Here is a 9,494-nt window from a genome sequence, read left to right as displayed (position 1 = left end):
ATTGGGAAGTAATAAGTAGATGATGGGTTGCTAAAGGGACAGAAGCTTAAACCCTAGTTTATGCATTGCTTCGTAAGGGGCTGATTTGGATCCATATGTTTCATGCTATGATTAGGTTTACCTTAATTCTTCTTTCGTAGTTGCGGATGCTTGCGAGATGGGTTAATCATAAGTGGGATGCTTGTCCAAGGAAGGGCAGTACCCAAGCACCAGTCCACCCACATATCAAATTATCAAAGTAACGAACGCGAATCATATGAGCATGATGAAAACTAGCTTGACAGAAATTCCCATGTGTCCTCGGGAGCGCTTTGGTTTATATAAAAGTTTGTCCAGGCTTGTCCTTTGCTATAAAAAGGATTGGGACACCTTGCTGCACCTTATTTACTTTTGTTACTACTTGTTACCCGTTATGAATTACCTTATCACAAAACTACCTGTTACCGATAATTTCAGTGCTTGCAGAGAATACCTTACCGAAAAGCGCTTGTCATTTCCTTCCGCTCCTTGTTGGGTTCGACACTCTTACTTATCGAAAGGACTATGATAGATCCCCTATACTTGTGGGTCATCACTCGTGGCTTGCTTCCCGATACGGTGAGCGCGCGCGGCGGACTGCTTGCAATCGTCCCGTCGAACCAAACAGCTGCCTATGGTAGTAAATGGTTAGTTGAACACCCACGGTTGGACTAATACGACCGTTTGCGATAATAACATGGTGGCTATTTGTTAAAAATGCCTAGGAAAATCATCTATTATAACAAGAGGTAAACGAGCTATTACATTTGTCCACATATGCTAATATTATTTGCACCGTTTGATGGGAATAATAACGGCTTAGATTAAAAGTTTTTACGTAACACATATTTAATATGTTTGTACCAACATATTGGGTTGTCACGTATATATGCGTATATAAGGCAACGAGCACTAAAGTTAAGGTTTGAACCTATAGCGAACTAACGGACCCGTACGCCAAACCACGTGTACAAAGGGAAGGTAGAACCAAGTCATACATGCATCTAGGATCGATACAACAATTCCGTTTGCAAAAGAAAAAAGTAGGCACGTACAGAACCAGGTAACCTCGTTGAAGGAAGAAAAAATAGGCACGCACAGAACCGGGTCATGTCATTATAAGGAAGTAGAGTACTTTTTTAATCTCATTAATATCTGGATCAGATTACATGTAGGTGAATCAACCTGTGGTTGAGTTGGCTAGGTGGACAGTAGTATCCCCAACCCACCAGGGTTCAAATCCTGGTGCTCACATTATTCCTGGATTTATTTCAAGATTTCCGGCGACGCGCTTTCAATGGGAGAAGACGTTCCCGTCGACGACGAGGCGCCACATTATATGCCGGCTCAGTCTCTCAGAGGTGCTCATAGGGGTAAGGTGTGCGTGTGTGCGTTCATAGGGATGAGTGTATGCGCGTGTATATGAGCGCTTATGTCTGTACTGATGCTCAAAAAAAAAAGATTACATGTAGGTGGTGGAGGAACAATCACGTGTACTCGAACAAAATTTGGCTCAATCCTTGGAAGATGACCTGATCAAGGACGAAGTCTCACCGCCGGAGACCAACAATAGCAAAGAAAGCTAGGCTTGCCGAGGGAGAATGGCCTACATCACATATACGAATACGACAGAGGGCCCCGAACAGCTAACGCATGATGGGCGTGGATGCAAGCGCCAAAGAAAAGTGGCGGTGGCCGAGGCAACAACGACGAGGAGGAGGTAACCCTACAGCCATTCCACTGGAATTATCCAAGCCATTAAGCATAGTCAGGGTGCTACAAATTGAAGCATGTGATTCTGCGACACGATGCCGTACAAACATCGATATTCATTCAAAGCTGCGACATCATCGTGCAACTCGATGCCCAATGAAGTCAAGACCGACCTGCTGAGGTCCCAACTAGCTCTCATCTGAATCAAGAAGGTTAATAAATATTAATTAGTTCACTTATATCGGGATAAAAGCTTCATAGATAACCAACTAACAATTTCCGAATCCTTTTGCTGCCAAAACACTATGGCGTGCAAGAAGCTTATTGAGCAACAAAAACACAAACTAGAACATTCAAGTGAGAGTAGTGAGAATATGAGATTCTATCAACCATACAATCGACCAACTCATGAGACTCCTAATGATTTTGATAGACAAAAATGTTTATTCATCATATTTAATTACAGATTGTTCTACTATTTTAAACAAACATGCAAATTATATTTTTGTTTGTCAATATTTCTAACTGCAGTAATTAAGTCCAATTATGTTTAAGATCCCCTGTTATTTACAAAGAAACAAAAATCTAATAGATTTGTCATTGATTTCATAGGGTCATAAAGTTAACCAGTGCCACATTAATATATAAAGCACAATATATACAGATCTAGATAGAGCCAAAACTCGAAAACTTCTTGACGGGTATGGAACACTATCTTTCACTCTTATTTATCAACTAATAAATCATGACGCATATTTATTTTTGAGTCATATCAGTTATAATGGAGCCATATCTGAATTATGTAGGTCCCTCAACTAATTTGGATTGCTAACTTTGAGCTTTTGGGTAAAACTTTTAGGATTTCGCTTTAACGGCCATAGATATAATAGATCTATTACTAGAAAATATCCAATGGTCATGTGGTGATTGTCGCAAACTAAATACAAAGGAGACTGACAAGTATATTTACTGCAACGGCTGCGGTTATATACAGAAATTATAAACAGCCCAGTAAGCATATTCTACTAATTTGAAAATATGAAATTTCATACTCCCTCTGATCCATTTTAATTGTCACTGTACAAAGTTGTACTTAGTCAACGACAATTAATATGGATCGAAGGGAGAATTATATTTACTCTGCACTATGATATGGAAAAGTTGCTGAACACATCGGATGGAAAATCTGAAGAAGCGCTAGAGGGTACACAATAAATATGTTGAAAGTAAGGCAAACCATTTACGTGATTGAGAGAGAGAAATAATACTTCAAATCAGTCGATACAATTAGGGCTATCAGATATGCACTTTTGTGAGTTTCATGTTCTTGGTAACCACTCTTTTTCCTACATACTTTGAGTTGAAAACGACCATGAGAAAAGCTCCAGTAATATGGGCATCGCCTATAATAGGTGCGATTCTTTGCACATCAATTAAGACATATGAACTAAATTTCATTTAACAAATGTAATAGGTCTTGCTTTGTTTTAATACACATATCAGTAATATAACTTGCTAATATGGTAACAACAAATAAAAATAACATACTTTTATCCAACTAGACAGGGGAAACATACCTATGAAGAATAAGCTGATGTGGAGGGATGTAGGAATGATGCAAAGTTGTAGCACACATTACATAGGTGGAAGCCGAAAGCAGTAGCAACTAGGAAGCCCACAGCTTGCCTCCACGTTTGACTCCCTACAAATGCAAAGAGATCAATCAATTCTAATGCAGATTACCATTTTCTGACACCGCTATCATGTATATACATGTTAACAGGCGCATAGAAGACAATCAACATAACAAAGATTGGCTTATACATAGTAGATGGTTGGATTTACCTTTTAATATACAAAACTTCATATAATTGCTACAGATGTGTTCAAGAGACAATAACCAAAATTGGACAAAATATCAAATAAAAAAAATATATGTCTCATTCCCTAAAAAAATGTAATATACATCAATGACAAGTAAAATTACTCTATAATTTATATCCTATAAATGATACTCAATTACATGAATAACAACAGAATGTACGAGGTTACCATCTAAATTGTAATTTAACAAAATAACTAAGTAACTCAACGTTACCTCTGAATCACTTAACATTTATATCAACTAAGTAAATCAACTAATAAATTACATATATACTGCTAGGAGAGAGGATGAGGATGGGAGAGCAGTAAGACATTGATATACTTATCCCTACCCCAGGGTAAAATTTCTCGAACGTGTTGACGGGTTCACCAGAGTAAAGATAATTAGCTTTAAAAATCCCACAACAATTAGAAACATCCGGTATTTAATTACGTGTGCCTATTTCCAATCAACAAAGTACGACTGTTAGATCTTTATAAACAAGGTGGCCCCGTAATATGAGATCACAACAGATTGGACCCATAATGTTGGAAGCAGGGTAAATTTCTCGGACGTGAGATCGTAACAGGTTCGGACCTCTACACTCAATATCATGATCCCAATAAGCTGGACCATCAACTCTAGAAAAACAGGCTAGACCATTCCACGAGTGATCAAACCATCCCATAATTAAAAAAATTGGCGTGTACAGGGTAAAATCTCTCAACAACCAAACATGGCCAAACTCTCACAATCCTCCCCACAAAAGAATGCAGCGATGCAATCTCTCCAAACAAATCCAAACTATCACAAAAATGCAGAGAGATTCCACAACTTGCCTCCACGTTTGACTCTACAAATGCAAAGAGATCAATTACATGCTAATGCAGATTACCATTTTCTGACACCTCTCTCATGTATATACATGTTAACAGGTGCAGAGAAGACAATGAGCATAACAAAGATTGGCATACTTAGTAGATGGATACAATGGATTTACCTTTTAATATAGAAAACTTCATATAATTTCTACGGATGTGTTGAAGAAACAATACTCAAAATTGGACAGAATATATATAAAAAACAAAATAATATAAGTTTCATTCCCTAAAAAATGCAATACACATCAATGACAAGTAACAACGTTACCTCTGAATTACTTAACATTTACAACTAATAAAGTACATATATACTGCTAGGGGAGAGGATGATGATGGAGAGTAGTATAAGACATCCATATACTTATCCCTACCCCTCTCTGCCACGGACGACGTCGTTCAATCGGACGACATAGCTCATGGTCCCAGCGCCACGAACCGGAGAGCAATCTCTTATACTCTCCCGTGGCCTCCCGGCGACCGCTTTTGCCTCTGCAGATCAGCAACGACGAGATGCGGTCTCGCTGCCGGGCGCCGCAAAATCCGCGTGCGGCTGGAGCACTCGGTCAGATCTAGACTGCAAGAGAATCTCCTTCCCAGCTTTGCTTTGGTGATCCATGGGCAGGCCACAAGATTTGGTGAAGCCACTCCCTTCCCCATTCCCCTCTCAGAGCTACCAGAGGAGAGAAAAGGGGATTTACCCTCTCAGAGAAGAGATGTAAATTCTGTAAAGAAAAAAAAGTTGTACACGTGTGCTGGGATGGGTATCACGTTGACTATAGTAAGGCAACTGTAGCTTCCTGAGTGAAAACGAATATATTTGTGAACCAACCCGTGGTTGGATGGTTAGAGGACTGTGGTATTCCCAGCCCACCAGGATTCAAACCCTGATGCTCGTATTTATTCCTGAATTTATTTTAGGATTTCCGGCGATGCATATTTAGTGGGAGGAGACGTTCCCGTCGACGATGAGGTGCCTACGACGACTTCGTAAATTTCAAGATGATATGCCGGCTCAGTCTTTCGGAGGTGCTCATAGGGATAGGATGTGCGTGTGTGCGTTCATATGGATGAGTGTATGCATGTGTATACGAGCGTTTGTGTCTGTACTGATGTTAAAAAAACGAATATATTTTGAGTATAGTATTAGCTGCAGAATATATTTTATAAAAAACAACTACTATTACTTACATTATTTTGTACTCCCTGATGGACTACAACCATGTAGTGCAAAAAATGAAGAATAAAAATGCTACAAAATCAAAATAAAAGATGAAGGTACCGGCGACAACTCACAAAGAACCATGTAAAGCGGGAGAACGCGTACCGTAGAAATTACTGGCGACAACTCACAAAGAACCATGTAAAGCGGGAGAACGCGTACCGAGGAGTAAGATTGAGAACAATTAACTTTGTTGCAATGTCGAATAACAAAATGCAAGTCTACATGAGTAGTAGTAGTAGTAGTAGTAATAATAATAATAATAATAATAATAATAATAATATCATTTATTTTAACACTCTAGCCGCGCAATTTGCGCGGGTGGACCCGCTAGTTGTATAAAAAGGCGAAAGGAACCCTGAATAATTTCATATTTTTAGCATAGATGCATGTTGCCTCTGCAAAATAAATCAAGGCGGGAAGAGACAGCGTATGTCATTTCGCACACAGATCAGGTGACCAAGTTCCCTCTCGAAACCATGAGGCTTCTTGATATAAGCTCCGGTTTGTATGAAAGAAAATATGGGTCATAGTCGAGTTGAAAAGGGCAGTAATATGTAAGTCCAGCTTACAAAAAGCACAAAAGCACGATGATTAATTGTTCATCAGGTTTACACAAAATCCAGATTGAATAGGACAATAACATCTAACCCAACCAAAGTTTTTGACAGTCACAATCAAATGGATCGGTCTGATCCACAAAATCAAGATCCTGGGCCAGAAAATCTACTGGTACATGAAGACAAGTTGTTGTAAATAGAAGCCGAGCACGTTCAGAAGCCCTTTTGTCTACCTAAAACTTCTTTTTATGCTGTTCAACGTGTCCATTCGTGAGAAAGTTTTTGTTAAAAACCTTAATCCTCACGCACAATAGTACCCTCACATTCAAGAGGAAGAATGTGACAAAGCCAGTGTTTGCATGGTTGGACGCATATCCTTCCAGCGTTATTGTCCTCAAATGAACGTGATGAGAACTGAGAAAAACCCGGTGCTTCTTGTGCCACCGATTGGTTATACCTTTTTGTCCATGAGCTTTTGCCTAAATAGACATGTAGATTGAAAACAGTTAATGTCTAAAAAAAAGAGTATGTCGCAAGAGCGATAGCTGAACAATTAATTCTATAAATTATATATGGGCTTTCAATATGCTTGAAATCATCACCGGTATATACAAATTCTCCAGACATGGAAAGCATCGCAGCAAGCCGATAATCTTGTTCAGATCAAAACATCACATACTGATATGTAAGGTTTTGACAGAATCCAGCACCATTGACAGGGTATCCATGGATGAACTCTTCATTGAGCATAGAACATAATATTAGTACCAAAAGTGTACTCCAAGATGATATAAACCATATGCGCACAAATGAAAAATGCAGCTTATGATTACAAAAGTGTTGATGATATAAAACTTATGCACACAAATGAAAAATGTAGCTTATGATTAAAAAAGTGTTGATGATATAAAACTTATGCACACAAATGAAAAATGTAGCTTATGATTACAAAAGTGTCGATGATATAAAACTTATGCGCACAAATGAAAAATGCAGCTTATGATTACAAAAGTGCTGATGATAATATACAGTACCAAAATAAGTGTGGAGCCTACCACCATCTTGTAACCTTCAAGCGGATCAGGAATTACACCCAAAGTCTCCAGTTTAGGCGCAAAGATCGCAGTTATTTGCGAAGGGTGCACACCAATAATCAAGGAGAAACCTTTGGAGTGAAGTGGCATCTTTGATGATGAGCTCCTCTCCTTTAAAGCAAATTCCAATGCTCACAAGGTGTGGCGACTTTATTTGGAGACAATGGATGCGTTTTTCTTTTCCAAAAACAAGCAGCAAGCGCTCCAGGGCAGGGCAGCAGGAGTGGATGATGCTGTGCAGTGATGCCTCCGACAGATCGACCACCACAAGCGCGAGTTTTTTTAGCAGTGGGAGTTGAAGCATTTGTACCAGATTGTCAGCTAGATGGCATCGGGCCAAGGTGGCAGTGTGGATAGAGAGGAAGAAAACCATGAGATGTACATCGGTGGTGATCGCATAGCTATAACGCTTGGTGGGAAGCTATTTGCAAAGTAATGGTAGAACCCAAGATGCTGAGTTTTTTGAATTGATGGGATGTCAGCCATGCATCAATCATGCAGGGTATGTGCAGCATGTAGCATGTCAGGATGCATAGGCATTGAACGGAGCCCTGGCGGGAGGAGATGGTGGACCCGTGGAGTTCAAAATCTTGAACGACAGATAGCCGACGACAGTCGAGATTAAGAGGTGATAGAGGCGAGGGTCCCAACCTGTCGATGAGATGATAACTATCAATTTGGTGGAGATGACTTTGACAATCCGACTACAAACGTGCATGACATTGCGCCTTAGTAATCGCTAAACCAACTCTGAGAGGTTATTGATGACGCCGGAGCACGATCAACCTGACCACGAAGGCCTTCCTGCAAGCAATCGAAGAACGAGCAAGAATATGATAAAGCAATCTAAATATTGTGAATATGGATGAAGTACTGACAAAAGTGGGGTTTCATAAGCGGTCTTGGTCTGGTCGTTGGACACAAGCGAAGTACATGAAGTTGTAGCAATGGCTAACTTTTAACTAAATAGAACCGAAGGAAAAAGCGACTAGATGGATCTACTTATATAGGAGCAAGGGATGGGGGACAAGGAGGTGGGAGGACGTCCCAAGGCAACCTAGAACTAACCCTAGGTCGTACAAGGCTCACGGGGCCAAGTGGAGGTGATGCAACACCTTTTGACTTGTAGTTTGACTCGGATTCTGCTATAGCGTCAGATTGTTTCGTCGGTAACTTAACGCTCCGGATGGATATTAATGTGATTCCAATTAGGTTGGAAAGAGCACGAAATCTACTTTCCAACAAAAAAATCATCCAATTTGGGTCCGTATGAAAGAGTTCTTAGCGTTTTGAGTCAGGTATGTCTGTGCAGTCCGAATTGGAATCCAGAACGTGAAAGACTTGGACTCTATCTTCTATTGGCCCAAAAGTGACGTGAGAGAACTTTTTGAACAGCACTTAAACATCTCTTTTCCCCTTATCTTCATATGTGGATTGTACAAATGTACCATACACCTGCAATTGGAAATGACACAAAAGTTTGTGAAGTATGTTTGCCCTGGGTGACATAAATAAATTATTGCATAGTTTGCATTAGAAATCACCTTACAAATATACATGTATGCAATATTTTTGGTCGTATCCAAGGTAGTCATGTCCTGATCATCCTCCCCTTCTTAAAAATAAAGCCGTCCTCGGCGTTGCTTAATCTAAAATGTGGCTAACAAAAGAGACAAGGTGTACATGTTGTATATGTATATGTCATCCATTTTTTACTTCACTTGGTTTTTACACATATGACACATGTATACATGAGTAACCTTCATAGTCCATAAAACCTAAAGCCAAAATATTATCACAAGAAGTAGAAGGCATGAAAATATTGCAATTCAGTTTGCACATATAAGCGAAGCTCTTATTTATTTCAAAAGGTTGACAATGTTCATCATTAAACCATCCTAACATTGGTGAATAAACCTTAATTGCATCAAATTTACATGCTACAACATGCTTAAATAAGCAAACATGCAATAAGTCATTGGTCATAGAATCATCACAAAGATTAGAGGTCATATCAAAATGATTAAACATTGGTTCTTTTGCATCAATAGTTAATTCAATGGGTGCAGTCAAAATTGTTGGTATTTTAGTTGTTTGATCACATGACGCATTCATGACAGTAACACAATTCTCTAAAATAGGTGG

The 9,494-nt window shown here is 39.3% G+C and overlaps 1 long non-coding RNA gene across 1 annotated transcript; it reads right to left on the bottom strand.

The window, feature by feature from the left end:
• Positions 1 to 1,108: 1,108 nt before the first annotated feature.
• On the bottom strand, positions 1,109 to 5,212 carry LOC123044434 (uncharacterized). Its single transcript, XR_006420099.1, has 3 exons — positions 4,848 to 5,212; positions 3,309 to 3,433; positions 1,109 to 1,930 (listed from the first exon to the last, which is right to left on the bottom strand). It is a non-coding gene; the product is annotated as an uncharacterized lncRNA (long non-coding RNA).
• Positions 5,213 to 9,494: the final 4,282 nt, after the last annotated feature.

This window comes from Triticum aestivum, chromosome 2B, assembly GCF_018294505.1.
Source record: "Triticum aestivum cultivar Chinese Spring chromosome 2B, IWGSC CS RefSeq v2.1, whole genome shotgun sequence".
NCBI classification, from domain to species: Eukaryota; Viridiplantae; Streptophyta; class Magnoliopsida; order Poales; family Poaceae; genus Triticum; species Triticum aestivum.
The sequence above is the reverse complement of the archived record's forward strand: the minus strand, read 5'-3'. Positions and strand labels throughout refer to the sequence as shown.